Here is a 27,347-nt window from a genome sequence, read left to right as displayed (position 1 = left end):
ACAGCTTATTTATTTAAAATAACAAATATTTTCATTAAAAGCATTCATGTTGTTGGCTTGACCCATCCTGCATTTATGAGTCTCATTTTTCCTCAGTTATAAAGCGATGGGAATTTTGATCAGATAAACTTAAACACCCTTTCCAGCTCTACAATTCTACAATTTCATGGTTCTAACCCTTACTCAACACTATCGTAATCTGGAGGCATAAAATTACCTAGCAACAATACTGGGAAAAACCACCACATTTCAACTTTCATATATGGTGCAAGAGCTCTCACGCCATTCTCATGACCAGCACTGAAAAGGGGCACAACTGCTAAATTATTAAATATAAATGTGTTCTAACAATTGGGTTATGTTTTAACTCTTAGTGATAATATTTTTTTCTCAAAACAATGTACACAACGACTACAACAAACATTTTAGGAAATAATGATTTTAGAAAAAACTTATTCTGGAAATTTTAAATTGTTCATGAGTATTTTATTTAACTTAACATAAAGATAATTTTGTATAAGGTCATTTTTATTCTTTTCAGTTTTAATGAGCAAATTTTAAATAATAACAATAATAAATCCAAGATTCTACCCAGACTAATGGACTCAACATTTTATTACTGGACGTGAATATAATTTATCCTTACACTTATTCATTCATAAATTAAACAAGTATTCATTGAATGCCCACCTCAAAGGCCTAAAATGGCCTAATAATTCTATTAGCATGTGTCAGGCTAGGCTTACCAGAGAAAATTAGATTGTGACAGATTATTTTGGTTATATCTAATTTCGCCAGGCTAACATAGGCACTGATGTTCTTTTATACGAAGACCAAAAACTTTTTTTCAGCTTCATTATGGTATCAGAACAATAATGTCTAAAATTGTATTAAATCAGTTCATTTCATTCTTTGTTTAATAAAAGATCTTGGTTTGCTATTCCCCCTAAAATGTGAGCATACACTTAAAGGAACAAAACATGTTTCTTAAAACCTTTTTTTATAGAATATAAATTATAGCTCCATTCAAAATGTACAATAGGCAGTAGTACAAGGGAATTCTATTCAACAAGATAATAAGTCAACAATGGTACCAGATCAACTAAAAAGGGAAATGGGTTGATTTTTTGTTTGTTTGTTTGTTTCTAGGCTAAGATGATTACTTATCCACAAAAAAGGAAGAAAATTAGAAAATATAAAAATAAACCATCCAAAATATCTACTGCATGAAATTCTCCATGCCAAGATTTCATTCTATGTGTTGAAACTGAGAAATAACTCTTTAAATCTTTTCAGACATTAAGAAACAAAAAACCCCACAAATACCATAAACTGAGCTACTTTTAAAAAAGCTATTAGCATTATCTACTCTTCTAACTAGAACAGTATTCCAATTGATTCCCAGCATTATCATTTAATTTCTTCTTTTTTTTTTTTAAAGATTTTATTTATTTATTTGACAGAGAGAGAAATAGGAGAGAGGGAACACAAGCAGGGGGAGTGGGAAAGGGAGAAGCAGGCTTCCTGCTGAGCAGGGAGCCCGATGCGGGGCTCGATCCCAGGACTCTGGGATCATGACCTGAGCCGAAGGCAGACGTTTAATGACTGAGCCACCCAGGCGCCCCTCATTTAATTTCTTTTTAGAACAATCTAAGATATTTCTTATTAGTATGTTATACCCACATAAAAATTCTTTCTTGAGGCTGCTTTTATAAAATATCCCAAATGGTCTGTTATTAAAATTATAAAATATGTTATTAAGCACGTCATGAAACACTATTTGACCTCAAATACAGTCTTGATTAGTTTCTCTTCTTACTCTATTAGGTACATCCAGAATTCTAATTTTGGAAACAGCGATTATTCTATCTAGTTAGACACGAGGTTTCTACATAGGTTTACAAACCAAGGGCTGAGGTGTAAGTCACCACTGTAGGAACATTTCGTAATGTAAACAAAAGACTAATGGATTATGACAATACAAGAGCTGGTAAATATGGAGCTTATTTGTAGAGATGGGTTCTGAGACATCAAGTGTACTGAGCTTTGTGAATGACTTCAACTTTTCTAGATATGAACAGGAGTCTACCTTTTGGAGGTAACTGCTTAATCCCTCCCTAAGAAAAATATTTATTCCTTAAGCTGCTTTATAACAACAGAAGAAGAGTGTTCCTCTTATAATTCTGTTGCATATCCTAGGAAAGCAATGAGGACCAAATATTAAGAGTCCCTAGGTATTTTCAAATATGTGAGAACTACTTAGCTTTTACATGAGCTTAAACCAAAATACAGAAAATGCTTATAAAAATTAGCAAGGATAAACCCAACCCTTGGACTACACACATCGTCTTTGGAACGTTGGACACATTATGCATGAAGTTATAAGGATCACCACTGCAGAGGCACATGTTGGTTCCTTCTTCATATGTAGCAGGTAGAATGCAGCCAATATGTCCCCAAACAAAGCCTCATCAGTATAAAGAGAACAAAATCTTTATTGTACCATTCACCTGTTTACAGTATTGACCTAACATTATATCCTCACAGCCCATCTGTATCTCTCCTATGGGGATGTGGCAGGTAAAGTCACCCTGTAGCTTTAGGCTGCACATACGTATATGGAAAGCTAGCAAGACTACTTAAATATGGTTTCAAAACATCTGTGGCATACTTTTGCTCCTTTGTTTAGGAAAGAGAAAAGACCTGAAAGACTTGATTCTGAAATCATCATTTGGAAGTTATCTCCTTACTTTCAGAAAGGTGAAAACTGAAATGCATTGGTTCTGAGGTAAGAATCCATCAATACGTAGCAGCAGTGAGGTGATGGGAACATAGCAGATGGCCAAGAGCGACAACAAGAGCTCTGAGAGACCGAGGAAAACACCAAATGAGAAGTATTTGGAGCAGCTAGAAATTAAATAAAAGGCCTACAGGTGTACATCAGACATATTGTGGGTTCAGCTCCAGACCGTGGCAATAAAGTGAATGTTGTAATAGAGCATGTCAAGTGAATTTTTTGGCTTTCCAGTACTTAGAAAAGTTATGTTTACACAATAACTGTAGTCTATCAAGTGTACAATACCATTATGTCTAAAAAAAACAATGTACATACCTTAATTTAAAAATACTTTATTGCTAAAAAAAATGCTAACCTTCACTTCTAATTCTAGTTCTCTTGCTATTTCCATCACATCTGCAGTTACTTCTGCCACTGAAGTCTTGAGCCCCTCAAAGTCATCCATGAGGGTTGGAATCAACTTCCTCCAAACTCCTGTGAATGTTGATATTTTGGCCTCTTCCCAGGAATCACAAATGCTGTTAATGGCAACTAGAATGGTGAATCCTTTCCAGAAGGTTTTCAATTTATTTAGCCGAGATCCATCAGAGGAATCGCTGTCCACGCCAGATGCAGCCTTGCAAAATGTATTTCTTTTAAAAAACTTTTTTTTTTTTTTTTAAATTTGTGAGAGAGAATGAGAGAGAGCACGAGAGGGAGGAGGGTCAGAGGGAGCAGCAGACTCCCTGCTGAGCAGGGAGCCCAATGTGGGACTCAATCCCAGGACTCCAGGATCATGACCTGAGCCGAAGGCAGTCGCTTAACCAACTGAGCCACCCAGGCACCCGCAAAATATATTTCTTAAATAATAAGACTTGAAAGTTGAAATGACTCCTTGATCCATGGGCTGCAGAATGGATGTTGTATTAGCAGGGATAAAAACACCATTAATCTCTTTACACATCTCCATCAGTGCTCTTGGGTGACCAGATGCACTGTCAATGAGCAGTCATATTGTGAAAGGAATCTTTTTCCTGACCAGTAGGTCTCAACAGTGGGCTTAAAAGATTCAGGAAACCATGTTGTACATAGAGGTGCTGTCATCCAGGCTTTGTTGTTCCACTTATGGAACACAGACCGTAGGATTTTTGGAATGGTCAATGGGCATAGGCTTCAACTTGAGTCACCAGCTGCATTAGCTTCTAACTGGAGTCAGCCTGTCCCTTGAAGCCAGGCACTGACTTGTCCTCTTCACCTATGAAAGTCCCAGATAGCATCTTCTTCCAAGAGGAGGTTGTTTGTCTATGTTGAAAATCTGTTGTTTAGTGTAGCCACCTTCATGAATGATCTGAGCCCGATCTTCTGGAGAACTTGCTGCTTCTCTCCATCAGTGCTTGCTGTTTCCCCTCACACTTTTATGTTCCAGAGATGGCTTCTTTCCTTACACCTCATGAACCAACCTAGCTTCAAATTTTCTTCTGTAGCTTCCTTACCTCTTTCAGTTTTCAGAGAATTCAAGAGTTAGGGCCTTGCTCTGGATTAAGCTTTGCTTAAGGGAATGTTGTGGCTGGACTGATCTTCTATCCAGACCACTAAAACTTTCTCCCTATCAGAAATAAGGCTGTTTCACTTTCCTACCTTTCATGTGTTCACTGGCTAACACTTTCAATTTCCTTCAAGAATGTTTCCTTTGCATTCACAACTTGGCTAACTGTTTGGTACAAGAAGCCTAGTTTTCAACCTGTCTTGGCTTTTGACAAGCCTCCTTCACTAAGCTGCCGCATTTCTAGCACTGGATTGACAGTGAGAGACATATGCCTCTTCCTTTCACTTGGACACGCAGAGGCCACTATAGGATTACTACTGGCCTAATTCCAATACTGTTGTGTCTCAGGGAATAGAGACGCCCAAGCAGAGGGAGAGAGACGGGGAACAGCTGATGGGTGGAGGAGTCAGAGCACACACAACACGTACTGATTAAGTATGCTGTCCTATATGGGTGCAATTTGTGGTGCCCCAAACCAAGTACAATAGTAACGTCAAAGATCACTGATCTCAGATCACCACAACAAATTTAATAACGAAAAGTTTTAAATGTTGTGAAAATTACCAAAATGTGACACAGAGACACAAAGTGAGCAAATGCTATTGGAGAAGTGGCACCAAGAGGCTTGCTTAGAGGCAGGTTTGCCACAAACCCCAATTGGTTTAAGAAAAAAAAAAAAAACCAGCAGTATCTGTGAAGTGCAGTAAAGCAAAGCATGATACAATGAGCAATGCCTATACAAGTATCTGAGAGAGAGAAGATATGGTGTGTTCCCAGGAAACATATACGGGGTAGGAATGCTGAAAAGATTAGAAATAAAGAAAAGTCAGAAGTTTTAAGCACCATAGAGAAACTTCTGTTAAAAAAACAAACAAAACAAAGAAAGGATTCCAGGCTAAAATTTTACCCTTGATTACTAACGACTCAATTCTTGCTACAACACTGATGGACTACTCATCACAGGGCCAACTAAGTGCCCCTGTTGTTTGTTTAAATAAAAGCCCACCAAGATTTTTGTCTGGGAGTGATGACTTCAGCTGAATTTTGCTGTTGATGTCCTGATGTGGAAACGATGATCAAACACTTAATATATTCAACATCATTAAAAGAAACAACACTCCTAAACACATGCAGATTTTAAACAAATACTGGACTTCTGTCAAAGAGAATGAGAGTAATTAATTTCATAAAGTATCTCAACTGATTTATCATTAGAATAGTAAAATACTTCATGAAGTACATGCTATCATCAAAAACAGTCTTGATTTTTCTCTTTTTTTTTCTGCATTAGATATATCTGGAATTCTAATTTTGGAAATAATGACTATTTCCACCACAAATTTATCTCCTCCTACCTATGTAGTTAGACACAAGATTCCCACATAGGTTTACAAACCAAGGGCTGAGGTGTAATTCATCACTTTAGAAACATTTTATAATGTAAATGATTACATACATATGATCTTTCCAAAGGATTACCTATTATTCCTTGAAAGGGTAATAATAAAATATTTTTTAAAATAAAATGTCTTAACAAATTACTGCATACACACCAAGAGCAACAAGATAAACGTAACAATATACTTAATAAAATATATATGTGAAAATCTAAAGATAAATACAAACAGGATTATAATGTCACATATTATTTTCTTCAAAAGTCTGAAAGCCAATTTTAATCATAATATCCACTCAATAAATTATTATTACATAATATTCTAGTGAACATATTCCTTTCAGTGATCTGGGGATTACACATGAGCTTTCCTAATAAGATAATCTTTTTCCTGAATATACATCTTAAGATAGAACTTTAGCTTTGGGCATTTTGTTGAGTGAATATAAAAATGAATCTAAAACCTCCTACATGCTGGTACCCATAGTATTAGATGTGTTTCTTATAGTCAGCCATTATCATCAGCTGAATTTTATTATGGTCTGGCAATGACTAAAAAGTGCTTTTAATATTGGTCATGTCTTTTAAACACTTGGTAATCTTAACAAGAGAGGAAAAAATGTCCGGACACAATCTCATCTTTGGAAAGCCCGCGAGAGATTCTTATGGGTAGTCATAGTTAAGGACTGCTTAGACAATATTCTGCTAAGTGTTATCCATGATTTACATGCCGTCTATTTCATCTTTAATGGCCCCAAGGATTTTTAGAGAAGCAGAGCCTTTACACACATGCGCACACACACACACAAACAGGATGTTCCAACTATCCATTTATCTATCCACTCATCTACTCATCCAGCCAGCCAGCATTTAAACAAATTATATTTCATTTTATCTTTATAAACTTGTTGAGAAATAATCTCATGGTAGTTTTTAGAAAAGATTATAAAATGACCTAACATTACATAGCTCGTGGTTTAACTGTTAGGATAACCTTTGCTTTATAAGCATGCAGTGTGGTCATTATAGAAAGAAAATTTGATTTGGACACAAAAGAAATCATGACTTACCCTGTCACTTACTAGCTGTGCCATCTTGGTATCATTAAAATTCTCTACATGTGAGTTTATCTACCTACAAAAGAGTAATATAATTCCAAACTCATACCATTGTTTTATAGATTGTATTAAGGGCATTAAGTGCTTTTAAGTAATACTGGTTAGTGTGGGATAGAAGCAAATGAGCTCCCCCTCTTAGAACTAAAAATTCCAGGGGTGCCTGGGTGGCTCAGTTATTTGAGTGTCCAACTCTTGATTTCAGCCCCGTGTCGCTCAGTGGGGAGTCTACTTCTCTTTCTCCCTCTCCCGCTCCCCTCACTCTATCTCTAAAGTAAATGAATAAATACTTAAAAAAAAAAAAGAACTAAAACTTCCAACACAACCTAATCTATGACTATAACTCTCAGAAGTGACTTGACTGAATGCACTGCACATAAGATATTCTGATGCAGGGCTGCATGAAAACAGCCACTGTATTGTATAGGTGAAGTGTCCGTTAATCAACCAAACAGATCTATATACACTACAAAAGTAGCTAAACAAGTCCAAATATTACAAGATTTTTAGAGTCCACATGATTTTAAACAAACACATCTCTTAAAATTTAGAAGACAGTCATTTGACAGTTTAAATTTTTTTTTTTTTTTTTTGCTTAACTAGGTTGACCCCTAGGATGATCTGTAAATACAATTGGTTTGATTTCTCAATACCACAATATAAATAACCCACATCAATCCATAGTTCAGCTTGTATCCATTATGACAATATATAGTTATATTAATTATTTTGGGATGTTGACCATTCTTTCCAGTCTTACCATGGGATGAAACAGCAGAGAATTATTTGTTTCTTGAGTCTCAAAGGAAAATTAGTTCATATAAGTTTCACTGTCTGACTAGGTGATTAATTGAACATGTATTTTTTTGGGGGGGGGGACGTGATTAAGGAAATGAACTGTGCACTTCACGTAAAAAAAGGAAATAAACTATATCTATGATTCTATATCCTTGATCATTGAAGCTTTTAAGTTATACAGCATTATTTTAGATGCAAGTACATTTAATTAATGAGCTAAATTCCTTTTTTATACAAAGCACACAGTACATACATGCCTTAGTTTTTGTGCCTTGGTTTCCCTCATAAATAAACGAAATTTTAGAGTTATGAGCACCAATTCTGAATGCAAGCAAGCTACACCTCTGGCCATTTTTGCTCTGAGTGTAAAAGTCACCAAACAACCACTTGTAAACAGAGCATGCACTGCATTTTCTTCTCTACTGTTTTATTTTACTAAAAAGGAAAGCCTATTTTTCTTTTTTTAATATTTTATTTATTTATTTGACAGAGAGAGAGAGCACACGTGCACACACACAAGCAGGGTGAGCAGAGGGAGAGGGAGAAGCAGGCTCTCCACTGAGCAGTGAGCCTGATGCGGGGCACGATCCCAGAACTCTGGGATCATGACCTGAGCCGAAGACAGATGTTTAACCGACTGAGCCACCTAGGCACCCTAAAAAGGAAAGCCTATTTTTCAAGATTCATCTTACATACGCCCTTTTGTCATCATTTGTCTTGCTTTCAGCCCAGTGATCTTCCTATTTTACTCCACACGTTCAAGGGCAAACTCTTAAACACAAATGTTATGAAAGGGTGTCTTTTTTTTTTTTTTGAAGACTTATTTGAGAGAGAGAGAGACCGCGTGCACACACATACATGCATGTGAGCAGGGGGGTAGGGATGGGGGAAGGTGCAGAAGGAGAGGAGAGAGAAACTCAAGCTGACTCCCCACTGAGGAGGGCAGAGCCTAAGGAGGGGCTCAATCCCAGGACCATGAGAGCAGGACCTGAACTGAAATCAAGAGTCTGAGGCTTAACGCATTGAGCCACCCCGGTGCCCAAAGTGTGTATTTATAAAACCCAACCAAAAAAAAAAAAAAAAAAATTAAAGCCAAGTATACTAAAGAAAAGGAGAGATAAACTGTCATCCCTCTAAAACTACAGATGAAAGAATAAAAGGAAACAACTGGAAATATTCTACCATGACAATGTGGACCTCGGCTCAGAAAGTATTAAATGAGCTATCCACTGCACACAGCCGAAGATATGTGAAGGAATATCAACTGCGTTATCTCAATATCTCAAGTGTTAGTTTAAGAAATGATTGATTCCTTAAGAAAATTCAGAACATATGCATAACATAATGGACTATATGCTTTTACATTTCCGTTTTTGTGCTTTCACAACTGAATTGAAAAGGATAGCCTTTTTAATTCTTTTTTTTCTTTTAAAAACTTTTTTTGGAATTTTACTTAAGTTCTCATTAGTTAACATATAGTGTAATACCGGTTTCAGGAGTAGAATTTAGTGATTCGTCACTTACATGTAACACCCAGTGCTCATCATTACAAGTGTCCTCCTTAATACGCATCACCCAGAAAATGGTAGTCTTTAAAAAAGGGTTCAATACACATTTAAATTTATCCCAAATTGTCCTTATTTCCTAGTTGTCATGTTTTTCTATGATCTATTTATTTCCCAGGACTTTCATAATATTTATCTGAAGCAATCAGAATCTATGTTAATAGCAGACCGCAAAACTGAAACTCTGGTTTGGCACGTGTGTATTGTGAAGTTCGGGTAGGAGGAGGTGGGGTGGCTTATCTCCTCCTCTACCGTGGTGAAGGATAGAGGGGATCCAGTTAATGCATTTTTTTTTAACAGCAGACAACGAAATGAAGCAATGAAAAGACCAACAGAAATGTGTGGACATGAACATAATGTGTTATATGTTACATGTAAACATACAGATATTTAGCAAATAAATAATATTTTGTTTTACCACATAACATAATCAGTGAATACTCATCACATTTGCTAGACGCGAATACTGTGCTAAAGATATTAAGCCACTTAAATCCTATTTCCCTGGCCAAATGATATAAAGAAGCAGTGTCCCTAAAACAAATGTCAAAATGAAGTCTAGGAAGTCAGTTTTGTTCCTTATTTATTTATTTTTTTTACAACTGCTGTTACACTGAATCCTTACAAGGCATGCAAAGAGGTCTTAAAAATAAATCATATGATTCCAACTATATGTCATTTTGGAAAAGACAAAACTATAGAGCCGGTAAAAAGATCAGTGGTTGCCAGAGGCTTGGGGGAAGGAAGGGACAAATAAGTGAAGCAGAGAGGATGTTTAGGGCAGTGAAACTCGTCTGTATGTTACTGCAGTGGTGGATGGATAGGTGTCACTCTGCATTTGTCAAAACCCACAGAACTGGGCAGAGTGAACAAGCTCAACGCTGTGATAATACTAACTGTACCGACAGAGGCTAATTAAGTCATTAAGTGTCACCAGTGTGCTGCAGTCATGCAAGCCTTCAATGCTGGGGGGGCGCTGTGCAGGGGCGCGGCTGAGGTGCGAGTGTGGAATGTTTGGGTACAATCTGCCAGAGAGTAAATCTAAATTTGCACTAAAAAAATAAATCCCGCTCATTAGTTGTAGGAAACTGAATTCAATATTAATGCTGTTGATGAGACCCAATTTTGTCTATTATTTTATCATTCTTCACAAAAATTAATAAGCCAAAACTATTATCACAGCATTAGTGAATTTATTTTTTTTAAAGATTTTATTTATTTGACAGAGAGAGAGAGCACAAGCAGGTAGAATAGCAGGCAGAGGGAGAGGGAGACGCAGGCTCCCCGCGGAGTAGGGAGCCCGACGTGGGGCTCGATCCCAGGACCCTGGGATCATGACCCGAGCCGAAGGCAGTTGCTCAACCTACTGAGCCACCCAGGCGCCCCAGCATTAGTGAATTAACAAAAAAAAAGAGGTAACTGTTTCAGGCTTATGTTTTCTACCTCATGATTCGATTTTTTTTTTTGTTCTTTTGGTTTTAAATTGTTATTATTCAGTGGCTGATTTACAATATTAAAGTCTCACATTCACAATACGTTAAAGGAAAACGTGTTATAGACTCTTAGGAGGAAGAAAACATTCATTTGAATCTTCACCCTCTACCAAAGACTCACGCCAGGTACTGAGGCAAATGTCCCTGTGCTCGTTACAGATTTTAAAATATGCACTAATGTTTCCCATTCTCAAACAGATTAATCTTCTCTGCTACCAGCTGGACCTTGCTTTTGATTTCACAAAATGTTCACCACAGTTATTTTTATAATGATACTTCACAGTGGTGGAATACACCAAATTTCGGAGACAAGAGAACTTGACCCAAAGAGGATGAGACAGCCAAATGATATTTCTGGAAACCCTGACACATTACAAACATATAAAGCAATAATGCCATCTTTTTATGGAAAAGGAGGTATATTTACAAAATGTGGGTCTTACTTTCTGGATCTTTACAGCAAGCAAGTAGTCAAGAATAGCCTCTATAGGCTTCCCTTCTTAGAGAAAATGCCTTAAAAGAGAAATCACCAACCAGGTCAAAACAAGACTAATGGCACAGACAATGGAAATCGACCTTTTCCCACCTATCCCTGGTATCAGAGGCAGCTGTAATGGGAAAATGGCACAAGTAGACAGGTAGTAGAGTTTAAATGCCCCAGAACTTATTCATGATTTAATTCCATCCCAGCTCACTACAAAGTCCCCAAGATGCTCTTGCACAAACCAACACTTGTAGCCTCGTCTTTTGGCTTCCTATTAAATGAGATATCGATGCACGCAGGTCTAAGGATCTGAAAGGATGAAAGTGTGCACGGGTTTTGTAAGTGGTCCCCCCATTTAACTGCGATCGCCACAGGCACACACAGGTGTACATAATTAACACATGTATGCGGAGAACGGCGTGTCCATCAAGCCCCTGTTGATTATACCTACCAGGAAATGTGTATGAGGAAAAGGGGAGAAGGGGCAGGCTGGAGCCCCAGAGACAACAAAGGTAGGAACAGGAAACAGAAAGGACAATTCATGTGACTGAAAGAGACCCTGCCGACCACCCAAGACCCCTGCTAATCAGGAGAGACTTAGAATGACAGGGGACATCTCAGCTCAGTATTGGCTGGGACACTTATTCATAAGATATAAGGATTAAAAAAAAAACATTAATAGTAATGCTGTCAAGGATGTAGTAAAATGGACACTTCATTATGCCGCAGGCTAGCAGGCTAATTGGGTACACATTTTCAGGAATGCCGTTGAACTGTGCCTCAAGGGTCTTAAAATACCTTAAAACAAACAGTAACATTTTTAAGAATCTAGGGCACTGCCATCTCCCTCTCCTCTTCCCTCACCCCCATATATATGCATATGTGTATACACACACACACACACACACACACACACACACACACCTCCCAAGCTGAGAGGGAGTGACCTTATATTCAGGATCTATTCAAAGTTTACCCCTAATTACTGTATTTTTAAAAAACAGAATAATGTTTGGAATTGAAATCTTCAATCAATAACAGTGTTGGCTTTCAGAAATCACCAGAGAGAATATGCTTTGGGGGGAGGGGGTGAAGGAAATTTAGCACACTTAGTCATGATTCCTGTGGAATGTGGATGTGGAATGACTTCCCGATTTCAAGTGCTGGTACGGTAGAGAAGCTTTCAAAAGAGGGCTGTGCTATTAGGAAGATTACATATATACCAACCATCTCAAGTTCAGCCAAATAAGTACTTCAGATGGCTTTGTAGAAAAACCCCAGAGGCAGCATCACCCCTGTTGCAAACAGTGCTGCACCTCAAGTAATCGAGATGAGGTGTTCGAGAAAATGATGACTTAAAAACTGGCTCTAGTGAGGACACACAGGCATTGATCTTGAACTTGCATGTGAAGATACTGAATGAAATAATATAAAATTGGGGAGTCGGGAAAAGTTCAGCATTTTAAAATGTATACACTAGTTCATATAAAGTGGGGTTTGTTTTATAACTAATTTAATACATTAAAATATCATAACTGCTAAAGTTAAACTATTTATGAGTTTATATATTCAAGCTGGTTACAAAAGTTTCCTCCTGGGGAAACGGGATAACTTAATGCAGGGACTGGTATTTAGACAAAGACAGCAACTGGGGATTTTGGCAAAGAGGTATACACAAATACTCATTTTTGTCTTGTTTATAGGAGTAAACATTAGAAACCACAAAGTGGGCATAACAACGGAATAAAGTTTGGAACAATGGCTTTAGCCCCGGCTATAAACGAAATCATCCATGCAACATTTCAAAGCTAAGAGATGCGGTAGGTCCGGGATATGGCGCTGGTACCAGTAGTTTAAAAAGGATCATATGTGGGGCGCCCGGGTGGCTCAGTCGTTAAGCGTCTGCCTTCGGCTCAGGTCATGATCCCAGGGTCCTGGGATCGAGCCCCGCATCGGGCTCCCTGCTCGGCGGGAGGCCTGCTTCTCCCTCTCCCGCTCCCCCCACTTGTGTTCCCTCTCTCGCTGTATCTCTCTCTGTCAAATAAATAAATAAATAAATCTTTAAAAAAAAAAAAAAGGATCATATGTGACTCCAATGATGAGCCAGGTTTGAGAAACAATATTCAGTGACATGGAGAAAACTATATAATGTTAAGCTAAAAAATGTTAGGATACAAAACTGCATATGAAGAGTAAGCTTAATTTTGTCTCCTCCACCAACATTTTTATTTACATATGAAAAGAAGAAAAAGGCTAGAAGACAACCGCAGAAACGTTAATAATAGCTTCTCCATTTGGTAAATTTGAGGTGATCTAGATTTCCTTTTTTTTCCCCCCTTTTAATCTAAGTTTTCCTTATTTTCTACAGTGAACCTGTGCTACTTTTAAAAATAAAAAGAACTGTGTTATATTTCAGGAAGATACACATATGAGGAGTGTACAAAATATATTTTCAGGAAAAAAAAATTTGAAAAAAGGAACAGAGACATTTCTAATTTTTAATCTGGCTTTTCCTAGAGTCTAGTGAGCCATGATGTCGTTAGAGGAAAATAACAAATTCTACTGAAATCTCCATCTGCCAAGGGCATCACTCCCATCAGTTTTAAAAAGATGGGCAGCACAGCTATTTTACAGAAATTAATGTCTCTACCTACGTAACCATGTCTCTACCTATGTAACTGGAATGAAACTAAAGACAAAAGCTAAATACAATCAGTAACTAACGATATGTAAGTGCAGTAATCCAGCGGGTTGAAACTATGGATTCCTCTGGAAATCCCAAGCTGCTACATTACAGTTTACCAGGAAAACATTTTCATACTTGAGAAATTACTGAAAATAATTATATACCAATGTGTGGGAACTACAAAGCTTTTTATGTTTTTTTATGAAAAGCTTTCACTCAATCAATATGTATTTAGTGAGCATTAGTATATGATCAGCACCGCGCCCTGAGAAACGGGAGGATGCCACAAAAGGATTTTAATGCCTGCCCTGAGAGAAGCCACTCCCCGCGACCCCAACCCCAGAGGTTTAATGAAAGTTTCATCACAGTTTAGTGAACTGCATTCAGAAATCATGAAATGTATATGCAGAGGGAATATTTCTACATTGTGTTTTAAAAAATGGAGGTCATTAAAAGTGAATCTGAGGAAACAAAACTGTGCTCTTTAAATCAACTTCTTCAGAGTGTATATACAAAACAAGCACACTTTCAAATAAGTATTATAGAGACCTTATAACAAATTAAACTTAAATTATTAAAAACGCAGAAGAAATAAACATTTATGTAATATTTAGTACAATATTATCTGGCAGAATTTTCTCCTTCGGTTCTATAAAGAAAGAAATACAGTCTCACAAAAGTTGAAAGAATCGTCTGAGGCCAGGATATGATACAGATCTATGATCTAAACCCGAAAGTCATTCCTAAGGCTAAGGGTCCTCCCCAGTGCCACCATTATCAGCCTTGGCACAGGGAAGGAGACAGCGAGCTCGTGTCTTTATTTAATGCAGTTCACATGAAATCAGCCTGTGGCAATATCCAACTGAAGATAGTATAAAAATGAGCACTGCTTGAATACCTGTGTCGTAAGCATTTGCTCACTTTCCCTATATCCTTGGCACATAACAAACTTAATGGCACAAGGCGGGTATCAGCGACCCACATCACAATGTTTACTTCTTATTTAGTTCCTGTTTGTTTTCACAGTAAGCCTTAGAATAACGGAAACTAGAAAAATCATTCTTAACAAGAATAGCAACCCATATTTTGTGCCCTGGCCGCGCTGTATGTTATGTAAGTTTGAAAGAAATGAGAAAACATGATGGAATAAAATGGAAAAACCGAAATCCTCAACAGATTTGTATGGAGCACAATTAGAAATGTTAAGTGGATAAATCAATCAGCTCACCATCTACTGAATTTCTTCTGTTCCTGTTCTTTAAAGCCAAATACTCAGAAATTAAAAAAAAAAAAACAAAACATTATTTTATTTTTGACCAGTGATGCACATCTCCTGATAAAAGCAGTGTAATAAAGTGTAACTTTTGTAAATAGAACAATAGTAAGTGACAGGCAGTGGGGTTTTATAAAAAGCACACTTGCCTGAGTTCTAGCTTAGGTTCTATTCTAGGTGACCCAGTCCACCTATCATCTCTCTCCCTTTAATTTCTAATGAAAATGACTCTGATTATCTTTTGCCCACTTCCCGAGCCTCTTCTCTCCTCCAGCCTACCAGATTCCACCTGTCCTGAACCAGATCCCACCCTCTGTCTTCCAAGCACTCTGAGCTTCACGTGTCCTTCTCTAACGAGCCGGTGTGCCCATGAAGACACCATTTCTTCTAGTTCTTTTGCAGCCCTGAATCTATCAGTCGCTGGTCCACAGTAAGCTCTTAATTAAAGCTCATTAGTAAAGCTCCAGTTGCTCTCTAAAGTCCTTATTAACTCTAAAATTGAATAAATCTATGAAATTACCCCACGTCTAAAACTTAACAAACAGTAAATACATTAACTTAATTATATCATACATACAAATATTAGAGTTGAACGTTTCTATTGGCTAATTCCTTCATTTAAAAAGAATTTGATTTATTAATTGCCATTTTATTAATTCCTCTCACTACAGAACTTTAAGAGACTAGTTTCGAGATACCGCAAAGTAATTTTTAAAAGAAGGGATTAAAGATGCACTCTTCCAGTGGGCCTAAAACCTAATAATGTCTGAGTCTCCCTTTCTGTTTTTGTTAATTTGAAGTACATTACAAAATTTGGGGGCTTTTGTTTTTGACAACTAGAAAATGCATAGATAGAATCGCTAAGTGTATTACCGTAACAGTTAAAATACAATGTTCTCTCCGGTTCTAAAATTTAGTTTTAATGTCTATCAAATTCCACAAAGCTAGTTATGATTTTGTATGTATTTTTTCTGTCAATGAGGAAATAATACATGAAAGGGAGATTACAAATTTTATAATTAGATACAATGATAAATGTGTATGTCTGATCCGGTTAATTTTCCATCCTGCAGTAATTAATAAAAAATGCTACTCTAAGCCTTTCTGTGGTGACATCCTACACCAACAACCCTGACTCGCTCCTTCTTCCCTCCAAGCTCTACAGCACATTTTCCATACATTTTATTCTTCCCTTTCTCCTCTTTCCCCATTTGCTTACCGTGCTCAGTTCCTTTACGTTAATCTTAGAAGGCTAGAACTTTTGCCTACCTCCATTCCATGTTCTCTAGTTTCATCTACATATCTGACATTCGTTCTAACACTAAAGGAGCATTCTCAGCCAGGATAATTGTGGCCTGTGGGGGACACTGAGCAATGAATGTCTGAAGACATTTTTGATGATCACAATCAAGGGCAAGGGTGACAGGACAGATTACAACAAAGATCAGGAGTGCCGAGGTTGAGTAACCCTACACTAAACTATCATTTCTTTCCAACATTTTTTTTTTCCTTCTACCATCCTGTTTTTCCCCTTGTTTTCTTTGGATTCTTTTTTTTTCTTTTCATTTTTTTACTCCTCAAATCCCCCACGTGTGTTAATCATGTAAATGTATCTGTACAGTCCAAACATTAGTATGTGCATCTCTGTGGGCGTGGTTTATGTATTGGTATGAATGCTCGTTAGCATGTACACATTCCTGTGTCTTCCAAGTGTGTAGTACACTTAAAAATTATGGGAGTGTATGTGCATAGTGAGTATATACACAAAAATTTGAGGAGTTTATGATGTATAGATTAGACATGTGTATATGTGTGAGTTCATATGCCTTCTTTTTGTAATTAACATTGTTTAGTTTTCACACTTGCATTTCGGTGAAAGAAAGAATACAGCTATATTTGTATCTGTAAAAGTCAAAGGGGGACTGGGGTTGGGTCAGAGAGCTGAAGTCACAAGTGCAACCGATGGTCCCAACTCCATTAAGCATCTGCCTTTCCACTAAGGCTTCTGGGTCTCAGCCAAAGGATGGCTCCTGCCAGCGAAATCTAACCCTCAGACCTGAATCACCTTCAGCAGATATAAAGGCCTGAAGTCATGTATACCTAACACAGACACGTGTACAGGCATCATGGAATATTCATTTAATCCTCACGACATCCCAATATAGGAAATTATTGTTAATCAATTTTACAGAAGGGAAACAGAAACTGAGGAGGGTTGCGAAATGTACCAAGGGTTCTACAGGAGGTAAGTGGCAGCGTCAAGACCATTTTTAGCCATTTCTGACAACAAAACCCCCGGCCGCAGCTATAATGCAACACTCATTCAAACGACTGGTTTTATAATGTCTGCCGACAGTAGATTAGGAAAGAATGAAATCACTGTAATCAACCCCCTTAAAAACATTTTCCTTTCATTTTGTGCAATTTAAAGTCTGTATCGTTTCATAAAGAAGAAAGTCAAAAAGGTTAAGTAAAAGCTTTCATGGACTTCATGAACATATATTAGCAGAATTATTTTTCCTTTATTAGTTCTCCTTATAATATCTCTAAGAAAACATTAACTGTATGTTACTCAATTATTTATTGAATAAGAAAAAGAAAAAAAAAATCAGGCACATTAATCACTTCTTTGATCCAAATAATAGAACCTTGATTCCCATTAGATAAAGTTACTCTGTGTTTTTTGGCTTTAAATGATTCCTGTGATGAAATTCCAAATTAATTATTAAATAAATAAGCGAGCTCACATTCACATGGTTCATTTTCTTCTTAGCAGCAGTACTTTCAGTGGCAGTAAAATAGCCAACGTTCAATTATCTACAGTCTTACAAGGGATCACAGAATAAGTAATCCCAAATGACAGATAATCCCAAAAGCATTTATGTTGGGTTTTAAATTCATTATATGATTCTAGCAGATTTACCGCCATAATTATATTCTTTTTCTCAGGCTCATATTAAAATTCATTTGTATTTCTTGAGCACAAGCCAAGTGACAGCAGAAGGGAGGATCCCAGATAATCAGTGCTGAATGACAAAAGGAAGTTGATTTGCTATTAGCATTTTTTCCTGTAATCAAGATGAAGATAATCAAGAGTTGATCATGAAATCGCACTTCACATTTATTAAATGTCTTATATGATTAATTTAAGAAGATACAGTACAACACTATAGCAGAGGGGTGAACGGCATAGGTTATGGATGTTAACAGACTTAGGTTTGTGCCCTGCCTCCGTCCTAGTTCTGTGACCATAAGCAAGTTGCTTATCTTTTTAAACTTCAGTACTTCACTTACAAATGGTGCTAATATTTGTACCTATCTGTACCATCTGAAAGGAGTTTGGAAGATTAAATTATTGAATGTACACTGCCTGACACAAAGTTAGTTATGGTTGTATTTTTTTGTTCTAGCTATTAGCTATTTCACGCTAGTGCTAAAACTAGAGATTACTTATATCTGACAGCTTATATCCATCTACCTTCCATAAAATGACATGGCCTTTATTATTCAATAAATTATATATACACATTGTAGGGTCAAATGCTAAAATGTGTTCATCACCTGCTATAGCAGAAAGCATTTGGGGACATATTTGTATTATAACTATTAAAACTAACTGGAAAAATTAGAGATGCACAATTTTTTATTTTAAACCCCCTGGGGCCATATATGTTTCAGAATTAAAATGTTTAGGATTTTACGAAGGTAACAGCACACCTCCAAGAAGGTCTGAGGGGGAGCTGCATTCTCAGACACGTGAATATTTCTGCAGTAAAACAAATAAGCATTTACACTGTGTTATACATAACATCACATCAGTTTAGTCCAGGTTTTAATTCTAAATGAGTTTTTTAAAATGTTAATTTTTCAGAACTTTTAAGGATTTTAGAATTATGAATAAGAGACTGTGAGACTGGAATGATCCCAATAGGGGTATGATAATTGAAAAATAAAACAAAACCTTTTCTTGGTTTGCATAAGATGCTCCTGGATATTTTCTTGTCAATGCAACTCTGAAGAGTAAATCAAGCTCAAATAATTGCTCCTCAATTTTATAAAGGAAACAGCAGATATGCTGATTTGTGGAAGGGTGACATACAGATGGCACTCTCCCTTTCCCCTTGTATTTCAATTAGGAATTCATTTCTTTCAAAGCCATACTTCACTGATGAGCTGAATTATTAGATTTGAGTTTATTTAATAAGCTATTAATTTTTTGATTCTTTCACTGGTCAACAGATGAGGTAGAACATAAGCAATGATAGGAAAAAAAAAAACCTAACTTACATTGTATTTTCCCACAAATACAAATATAAATATACCCTGAGATTAAGTAGAAAGATGACATTTTGATATATATTTGTAAAAGATTAAAGGAAAGGGTTTATACTCTTCACTGATACATGAATATTCTTATTATGAGTAAAGGAAAACATTATTGACTATAAATCCAACATATCCAATCAGAAGCGTTTTTAAATTACAAAGAAGTTCAGAAGTTAGCTGACTGCCAAGGCAAAACTTGGTAAAAATTCTGTTCAACAGGAACATCAATCAACACAAAAGTCCATCATTCAGGCTGTGGTAAACGTTCTGGACTATCTGGCATGAGAAGTTCACAGAGGGACGATGGCCTATATATGTAATAAATGTGGCCTATATATGTAATAAAATGTAATAAATGTGTAATAAAAAAAAGATCATAAAAATAAGGATTTCAAAGAAGAGAATGTTGGCAACTAGAGATTACTTACGGTTGAGAATGGCAGTTTTCAATTCAATCTAACATTAAGGAGTACTAAGAATTAACAGGTTTAAAGGCTTCATTTGTCCAAGTTTCATGCATAGGGAAACCCTGATAGAAAATATAGGATGACAGATATATATGCTGTTATATCATAATAATTAAAAATAGAGAATAAAGGCAAAAAAAGAGGAATCTATAAATGAAACAAATGTTAGGGTCAATTCAATAGGTGAATTTTAAATATGACTTTGTGCTTGTTAGAATAAAAAAGTAACATATGAGTAGCTCCACAGATCACATTAGCTCAAAAGGGGACTGAACACATTTTCACCACTGGTTCAAAACATGCATTAAATTGCAAAACTTTTCATGAAGGGCTTTATGGGTAAGATCTAAAGTGATGAGATGAAAAATAATCTAAAGTAATCTAGACAATTTATAGCATTCAAAATGTGTGAAAAGAAAGGGGTAAATTTCATTTCTGCTAAGGCAGAGTACTTTGTATAAGATCAACTCTCCTGGGGCACCTGGGTAGCTCAGTCAGTTAAGCATCCGACTCTTGATTTTGGCTCTGGTCATGATCTCAGGGTTGTGAGATCGAGCCCCACCTTGGACTCTGGGCTGGTTGTGGAGCCTGCTTAAGACTCTCTCTCTCCCTCTGCCTCCCACTCTTCCCCACGTCTAAAAAAAAATTTTTTTTTTTTTAAAGATTTATTTATCTGACAGAGAGAGACAACGAGAGAGGGAACACAAGCAGAGGGAGTGGGAGAGGCGAAAACAGGCTTCCTGCAGGGCAGGGAGCCCAGTGCGGGGCTCGATCCCAGGACCCTGGGATCATGACCTGAGCCGAAGGCAGACGCTTAACGACTGAGCCACCCAGGCGCCCCTAAAAAATATTTTAAAAAGATAAACTGTCCTACTAGGAGACAATAGAAAACAGATAAGGAGAAACTATTACTCCAAAATTGGAATCTACACATACACACAAAAGCCTAATATAAATTCTAGAAGGAAAAAAAAAACAATACCTGACATTGAAAACTTGATACCTGTGTTTTACAGCAGAATAGACACAGCAGAAGAAAGGATTCATGAACTGAAACATGAGTGAGAAGAAATTTGCCATAATGGAGTCAGGAATGGAGAAGTAAGTAATATAGTATGATACCTTAAAAAGAAGACATATGGAATAGATCTGTGTGCATGTGACTGGAGGCCCAAAAGGAGGAGAGAGAGAATAGGGAATAGGACAGAAGTAACACTGAAAAACATAATGGCCAAGAATTTTCTAACCTGATGAAAGATATTAAGTTGTAAATTCAACAATCTCGATGGATCACAAGCCATATAAGTTCAAGGGAAACTACTCAAGAATAGTCAGTGAAAGTATGACCTGCAAGGAAGTTACTATATGACTAGAGAATTACTTTTCAAAAAAATAGTGAAAGCCAGGAGACAATGGAAGGGCATCATTAAACTGCTGAAAGAAGAAAAAAAATTGAAGTAACTGACAACTTTGATACTTGTCATAAAAAAATCAAGGCAAAATAAGGTCCTTTTAGACAAAAAGTAAGAATTCATAGCCAGGACAACCATACCAAAAGACATACTAAAGAGAATTCCTCAGGCCTGAGGAAAATTATCTCATATAAAAATATGGAAGGAAAAGAATAAAGAGCATTAAGAAAATTAAAAAGGTAAATACGTAGGTAAATCTAACTGAATAATGACTATATATCAATAATTGTATCTGGTTTGGTTTTACATGTAGGACAAAGAAGGAGAGGGATATAGAGAGTTAAAACAGCCCCAACAACTTCGCATTGTCTAGAAACAAGGAAAATGTCTAAGGTGGACATTAACAAGTCAAAGGGACAATGCAATCTCTAGGAAAAGCCATTAAAAGTAATAAAATAATATTTATACTAAAAAGCTACGAAGCTTAATGATAAAAGGGAAAATAAAAGAAAGTTTCTTGATTAATACAGAGAACATGGGAAGGTTAAAAAAAAATTACAGAACAAAGGAAATAAAAAACATACAATAAGATGTATATTTAGATGTAAAATATTCCACATTCTGCAGTTAACTAGTCTAGCTTTTTAAGGTTTTTACATATTTTTATAGTTTAAATTTTCTAACGACCTACAAGTGGCAAATCTTGAATATTAGAATATAAAAGTTGAAACTAAAAGAATGAAAGAATTAGGCAAATACTAAGCCATAAAAGGCTGGTATAGCTATACAAATACTAGGAAAAAAGTTGATAGTAAACTAGATTATTACACACTGAGATGGGCATCTTGTAATGATAAAATGACCTCTCCAACAGGAATTTATATAATAATTCTAAATTTGTATACACCTCCAATACCCTCCAAAAGCAAAAATATAAAGGACTAAAATGAAAAATAGACAAATCCATAAATAAGTGTGGGATTTTAACACATTTCTCTCAACAACTGATAAGACAAGGAGACAAAAAATGAGTAGGAATATAGAAGATTAAAAAAGAAAATACAATTAATAAACTTATTTTATTTGACCCTTTTAGAACAATGTGCCTTATATCTTCCCAATAAAGTGTTTTTCAAGTACTCATGAACTACTTATCAGAATTTGGACATACCATGAGCTACAAAGTAAGTCTTAACAAATCCCAGCATATATTCTCTGACCACAATGGAATTAGGCTAAATACCAATTACAAAAAAATAACTAGTAAATTCCTGAGTACTTAGAAATCAAGTGGTATAACAAAGTCAGTCCATGGGCTGAAATTACAACAAAAATTTGAAAATATTTTGAATCAAATAAGAATAAAAGTAGGATATGTGAAACTGTGGGAGATAATTAAAGGTGTGATTAGATGAAAAATTTTGCCCTTAAAACATGTATCAGAAAAGCAGAAAGGCTGACAATCAATGACCTAAGGATCTAAAGAAGTTAGAAAAAGAAGAGCAAATTAATTCTAAATAAAAACAGGAAGAAAATAATAGATGTAACAGCAAAACTAATTAAATAGAAAGCAAATATACAACAGAGAACCTCAACAAAACAAAAAACTTGTTATTTAATAGACTAATAAATTCATAAACTTGCAGCAAAATTGATTTAAAAAAAAAGGAAAGAGAGAGAGAGAGAGAGAGAGAAGGCAGCCATTAACAATGTCAGGATTGTAAAACAGGGATTTAAGCCCACAGACATTAAAAACATATTAAGAGAATGTTATAAACAGATTAATGCTAACAAATTTTTAAATTCTGATAAAATAGAGAAGTTGTTTAATAAGTACAATTTACCAAAACTGATACAAGAAGAAAAGGAAAACCTGAAGTTTCCTGTATCTGTTGCAGAAATTGATTTAACCTTCTGACTAAAGAATCTCTAGGCTCAGATTTGCTTTATGAATTAATTATTTCAAACTTATTATTATGGAGTAATTAAGAAATAACCCATATCTTACACAAAATCTTTCCAAGAATACAAAAAGAAAGAACACGTTTCTAAATGATTTTATGAGGCTGGCATACTTGCTATCAAAACCTAATAAAATTCAAAAACAGGCAAAACTATGGTTTTAGAAGTCCGGTTAGTCATGATTCTTGAAACTGGACAGGGACGGGATATGAATGAGACATATAAATTCCTCTTTATCTGGGTGGCAATTAAATGTCTGTGTTCACTGTGAAAATTTCACAAGTAGCACACTTAAAATTTATGCAATTTTACTGTGTGAATGTAATATATCAAGTTAAAAATAAAAGTTACCAAAAAAAAATTAATAATAAATGAATGAGCCAACCCCTTAGTTTAGACCTTTCTGCAGATCCTTTAAACAAAAGCATGTGTACATTATCTGAAGAATAAGGTTGTTATCTAGAAGATTAAAGCTGTTATCTGTTCAATATTCTGAACTCTCAAGTTTTTGCAGACAGTTTATGGATTACCAAGACTCCTCAGTGCCTTACCTGAAGACAGAGTACAGTAAAGCAGGGGGGCAATTACTCTTGACAGAACTGGTAGTGGGGAGATAATGAGATTAGACCCTGGCAGGAACCTGAACCAGTGCCCAAGATAGAACATAGAATGTGGGTCAGCCTCCACCAATTAAAAAAAAAGGGGGGGTATAAATCTGGGAGTACCTAGGAAGCCACAGACCATTACTGGATATCCGACTTGGCTAAGATATCCTTAAGAAGTGAGTATGTGAGAGCTATGTGGAATGAGGAAAAGAAAGAAGTATTTTCTGATAGAATGTCTAAAATCAAAAGATAAGAAGGATCAGGTGTTGGCAAGAATTTGGAGAAAAAGAAATTCTTGTGTGCTCCTGGTGGGAATGTAAATTGGTACAGCCACTGTAGAAAACAGTATGGAAGTTAGTGAAAAAATTAAAAACAGAAATACCATATGATCCAGTAATTCCACTACTTGGTGTTTACCCAAAGAAAACAAAAACCTAATTCGAAAAGACATATGCACCCCTAGGTTTAATGCAGCATTATTTACAATAGCCAAGATATGGAAGCAACCCAAGTGTCCATCGGTAGATGAATGCATAAATAAAATGTGATGTAAACATACCACACACACACACACACACACACACACACACACTGAAATATTAGACAGCCATTAAAAAAGGATGAAAGGATGAGACCTTGCCATTTATGACGACATGGATGGACCCAGAGGGTATAATGCTAAGTGAAATAAGTCGGACTGAGAAAGACAAATACCTTATGATTTCACTCATAAATAGAATCTAAAAAAGCAAGTGAATAAACAAAGATAGAATCAGACCTATAAATACAGAGAACAAACAGATGGTTGATGGAGGGAAAGGGGGATGGGGGAATAGGCAAATGGGTGAAGGGGAGTGGGGTACACAGGCTTCCAGTTATGGAATAAGTCATGGGAATAAAAAGTACAACACTGGGAATATAGTAAATGGTATTGTAATACTGTTGTACAGTGTCAGATGGTAGCTGCACTTGTGAGCTCGGCATAATGTATTGAGTTGTTGAATCACTTATTGTACACCTGAAACTAATGTAATATTGTGGGGTCAACTATATTCAAAAAAAACACATTTTTTTAAAGCATTGTCTAATAGGGGTGCCTGGGTGGCTCAGTCGGTTAAGCATCCGACTCTTGATTTCGGCTCAGGTCATGACCTCAGTGTCGTGAAATCAGCCCCACATTGGGCTCCACGCTAAGCAGGGAATCTGCTCAAGATTCTCCTTCTCCCTCTCCCTCTGCCCCTCCCCCTGCCTGTGTTTTTCTTTTTTTTTCTCTTTCTCTCTTAAAAAAAAAAAAAATTTAAAAAGCATTGTCTGATAAATTTTTGAAATGTTCTGGGAAACAGTCAAGCTTTTAGGAGTAAAAGGTCTCAAAGGCTCAGCTGTGGAAACCAAAAGAGAGGCAGAAGAAATGAATGAAACTTCATGAGAGTAGATACTTTTATTTCCTTCACTCCTATATCCCCAATATCCAGAATGTTTGCTGAATAAATGAATGAAATCATGAAGCCTGGGCTGTTATATGCTTCTCTTTATTCTATTTGCTTATTTCTCTCTTGATTATCTCCTTCGGTCATTGAATTGACCATTGCACCTATCATATTTTCTTGGTTTTAAGCCTAAAGCAAGAATTTTCATTATGTCAAATCTGTGTGTTTGTGTATGTGCACATTGTTCACACATATGTAATAACAAATATAAGCTGAATCATATTAAAATGACAGTGAAAAATTCATCACATGATTTTACCATAGAACATTCTAATGGATTCAGCAATTGATCTAAATGAGTGATTTTATTAGCTTTGGCCATTTGATAATAGCCTGCTAAAACAATCTAATCAATGATCAGTTTGACCTGTTTTGCTCTCATCTCTGCTTCCCTGTTAAGTGAGAACTTCAATAAAGAGAGAAGTCACTTTAGTAGATTCAACCTCTAAAAATAAACACAAGGGAGAATAAACCTAAACATGAATTGAGCCAAGAGAATCATCTGTCTGATACTGAGGAACAACTTCCTAATAAAGCTTTATTAAATATGGTCTGAGATTTCTATCATTTTATTACTAACCTAACTTTAAAATAGATGGCAATTCTCAAAATCCTTTTTGTCAAATTTTCTTTTGCTTTAGTTTTTACGTGGTTGCTGTGTTTTTACTATTTAGAAATAACCTACATCTTACACAGCTTAAAATCAGTGTAAAGCACTGACCAAAATATTACATAATCAAAGCACATGGAAATGAGTTACTAAAACCCTACTTGATAATTCTTTCCCTATGTCCACATTTGTTTTGTAGATTTTTCTAAAAACTATATAAACCTTTGCTCAGCCTGAACTCTTCAGTGTACTATTTTATTTTAAAAAAATAATACATGAACTTGAATGTGTTCTATTTCTGGTCCAAGTAAAAATATGTGAAATGAAAAGACTTAATACACTATTCTCAGAGGAAAGAAAATGTAAGGCTATGGAATATCAGTAATGTGTTTAAAATATCTAGAAATAATTCACACTATATATTCAAAACCCCTACTATAGTGTTTAAATTAAGAAAATATTCAAAATTTATAATGTGAATAGTAAACATATGGCATCACTCAAAAAAGGCACTGAAGCAAATAATTCATTAAAAATGCAAATGAATACAAGTGAACTTGGTTAGAAAAGTCATGTCAGGGAACCAAAGGCTACTACAGCAGAAGAAAAGGCAAGGTTGAAGACTGTTCACAGGGGAGAATTCTGATGAGGTCAAGTGCAGCCTCCAGAGCTGTGGACTACTTATTAAGGAAGCAGCAGTTCTGAATTTTTATTACTGAGGTTTGCTCATATTGTAATGATATCAGATAAGGTATTTATGAATTGTCTGAATATTTGACCTTGGGACTATATTATGGATACTAGATATATTGCTTTTTATGGGGGAAAAATAGGCAGTTCTATAAAGGTAAATCATTCAAATTATCAAAAGAGAAAAGGGGGGTATCCCCTGTGAAACATTTCATGCCTGTTCAATAAGTATAAGCAATTATGTACTACAGTAAATTCAAATAGATTATAAATCAATTAATCAATCTGCCTAGAAGCAGTATAGTCATGTCAAATAATGACACGATGCCCTTTTTACAATAAAATTTAGTACCAATAAATTCAGTTATTTAGGAAAATGTAACTGCAGCAATGCCAGTCTATTCTGAATTATAATGTGTTCAATAATGGACTTTTGTTTTCTTTAGCACAGAGCACTGACTTTACACAGAAGCGAAGTACTTGTAGAAGTTTGGGAAGCAGACAGACGCACCCTATCATACCACCCACCAACTTGGCAAATGGCTTACTCTGAGTGAAACCATTTACTGCTACCAGTTCAAGTCAATGAACTAAGAAATGTGGGACAACTGACCATCACAATTTAATGATTATATTATTTTCTTTAGTATCAAGTG

The 27,347-nt window shown here is 36.0% G+C and overlaps 1 protein-coding gene across 3 annotated transcripts in view; it reads right to left on the bottom strand.

Annotated features, from left to right (window-relative positions):
- The window catches only part of KLF12 (KLF transcription factor 12), a 575,200-nt gene that overhangs the window by 140,132 nt on the left and 407,721 nt on the right, over positions 1–27,347 (bottom strand). The window lies entirely within an intron of this gene.

The sequence above is a fragment of the Halichoerus grypus genome, chromosome 4, assembly GCF_964656455.1.
Source record: "Halichoerus grypus chromosome 4, mHalGry1.hap1.1, whole genome shotgun sequence".
Lineage (NCBI taxonomy): Eukaryota > Metazoa > Chordata > Mammalia > Carnivora > Phocidae > Halichoerus > Halichoerus grypus.
Note: the sequence above shows the minus strand (reverse complement) of the source record. Positions and strands in the feature narration are given on the sequence as shown.